Source organism: Coturnix japonica, chromosome 1 (genome assembly GCF_054131305.1).
Source record: "Coturnix japonica strain WE chromosome 1, WE-NBRP24, whole genome shotgun sequence".
NCBI lineage: Eukaryota > Metazoa > Chordata > Aves > Galliformes > Phasianidae > Coturnix > Coturnix japonica.
In genome coordinates, this window is record NC_140663.1 from 108,582,852 (window position 1) to 108,585,889 (window position 3,038).

Below are 3,038 nucleotides of genomic sequence, written 5' to 3' on the forward strand. Positions count from 1 at the left end.
AATCCAATTACCTTTTATATGACTGGGAAATAATTCTGAGTGGTCTCAACACATTTTTTTTTTTTTTTGTTTTGTTTTTTTAAGGGATGTTACTTCAATATTCTCTTCTGGATCTTTTGTCAAGAAGTGCATTAATTAAAATGCTTGTGTAATTTGTCCAGGTTTATCCTTCAGTACCAGATAATTGGTACATTTACTCTGACAATTGGAATGCACCAGCCCCAAGAACTGTGCTGGAACTGAAATTCACAGAATCACAGGGGTTGGAAGGGACCTCCAGAGAGCACTAAGTCCAAAGCAGGTTCCCTACACCATGTCACACAGGTAGGCGTCCAGGCAGGTGTTGAATATGTCCAGAGAAGGAGACTCCACAACCCCCCTGGGCAGCCAGTTCCAGTGCTCTGTCACCTTCACCATAAAGAGGTTCTTGCACACATCTGTGAGGAACTTCCTGTGCTCCAGTTTCTGGCCATTTCCCCTTGTCCTGTCTCCACACACTGCTGAGAAGAGTCTGGCCTCAACACTTTGCCCCCCACACCTCAGATATTTGTAGACCTGGATCAGGTTCCCTCTCAGTCTTCTTTTCTCAAGCCTAATTCTGTGGGTGTGGAAACTTCTGCACAGGCTGCTGCAGTTTGGGATGTTGGTTGTAGTCAGAAGTCTGTCAGCGTTTCAATTATAAATCTCTTTATCTAGCAGTTTGCTGCTTAGCTATTAAAATGTGCATAGAAAAGATGGATATAAATAGCCCCAAGGTAACTTAAAAAAAATCAAAAAGAAGTACGTTTTCATAGTATGAAAATGTACTCTGTGCTGTTCTCTAATAGGTAGCTGCCTCTGAGAAGCTCCCTATACATGCATGACACCATACCAGTTTCCTGGGGAAAAGAGCTTTTCCCACTGTTTTCGTGTGGTAGAGGGGCTGTAGGTTCCACACGATGGAATCTCAGGGATTCCCATTTCCAAAGTGCCTTTATGTACACCATGCAGGGCCTGTGCTGCTTACTTATCAGTTATATTATATGTATCTTGATGCTCGTCCCCTAAGAAGTGCACATTATTGTGTTATAGTAAGACACATTGGTTGTTTAAATACATCATTTGTATCCACCATATGCATTTTAACTGGGGCAGTGTGGAGCCAAATGATGGATTAAGATAGAACAAACCAAGTGATTCCGAAGTCAGTAACCAGTAGAGTTCTCATTAAATCCATCAGTACAAAATTTCAGTACATTAATGCCATACATCAGTACACTAAATGCCACCAGTCCAAAATCTCTCTCTTCCTTAGGGTCAGTCTGAGAAGGTATAGGAAAGTATAGGAAGATGGGCAAATTTGTTTGCAGCTCTTGGTTGGACTCAATCCTCATGGGTCCCATCCAATTTGGTATGTTCTATGATAGCTTCCTTTTCAGTGTTTCTCCTTGAAGGAGCTGATGCAAGAAACTAGTTACTGAGGTTTATGTCCTGAATTGCTTCCTTGCTCAGAACTACTGTATGTGGTTGAGGAGATGTTTAAGGTCTGCAATCAGTCATTGGCTCATGGGGAAAGATCCAGACCTGTTGGAGGCTATGGGGCTTTGGCTCCTGATTTTAGCAGTTAGGGGTTGCCTGAAATCCTCTCTTTTTATCTTAACTGTCATGGAAATCTGTGAGACTGACTCAGAGGGGCTGATCATAACGAGATCTGGCACGTACCCCAAATATCTGTTCTTTTCTGGTCTCCTGATGCTCTATTGATCATGCCTCAGTGTGCACAAAAATATTTGGAGTGTTCCAGTTTGCTCTCATGCTGGCCAAGTGGTTTGTTACTAGTTAGAAAAGCCCTTCCAGGGACACCCGATCCTTCACTTAGCAGCACCCATCTGGGACAATGGGGAACCACTGCAGATAGTCTATGAAGCTGCAGTTTATGCTGATATTTTTTACTCAGGAATATGGGTTGCTCCAGAAAAAACTATCTCCTATTTATTTCCTTTCACAGGCCATGTTGAAACTTGTAGATGTATTTAGAGGCATCAGTACAGGAGATGTGCTTGAAGTACTTAAAGCATCAGCAAGGTAGGGCAATTCAGTCTGCACCTTGTCTCCTTAAATTGCCTTACCTCTAGAACATCACGCCACTGCAGCCTGAAGCGTCTAAGCTGAACAAATGTGTGACTACCTCAGCTTCAGCATCCATCACCTTAAAACTGCTAAACCGAGCATCTTCAGATGGGAAGCTATTTTTCTTCCTCTGGGAGGCTTATGCCACAAACTTACTTCTGTGTTAGGACAATCGACCATTTTTTCCATTACATAAATGGAAGATTTCACTTGAAATGTATGGGAAATAGCATTTCCATCTTTTCATATTTTTCATAAACAGAATATTAGATAAGCCACTGCTTGTCTGAGGCCAAATGTAGATCATTAATCATTCCGGAACACTTTAAATATCAGAAATGTGTAAAATGAAAGTTGTGTTCAAAGCTTTTTTCCGCCCTTTTACCCTCTCAAAGTCCTGAGCAAGGGAATAAGTGTAGCTTCAAATGGAAATTCTGGTAGAATGAAGCTTTAAATTCAGCACTCACTGAGGTTATTGCGTGCTTTCTGCCATAAGGCCCAAAGGACAGGTGCTTTCTCTGTGATTCCCTGGCTGTAGGCAGATCACCAGGTGCTTTCCTAGAGATTAGAAATACGCGCTTCCGTGACACTGGCCTGGTGCATCTTCCTTGTTTCTGTCTTTTTTGAGGGCAAAAACCAGATGCCTTGTTCTGAGGATATCTGACAATGACTATTCCATGTCTGGCAGTCACTACAATCTAATTCTGCTGGACTTAATTACCATAATTTATTCCCTGTAGGTGGCTTCCAAAAATAGAAGTAGGTTTGATCCCTGGCCTACGAGGCTCACACAAAGGACAGAATTAAAAAGACTTGCAGATAGGGGAGAAAAAGTAAGAGGAGCGATGGCTATGGTAAGCACATGGAGAGATAGACATTAATACTAATATACTGGTGTGATGGTGTGACTTAATAAGCAAGTGTATTAA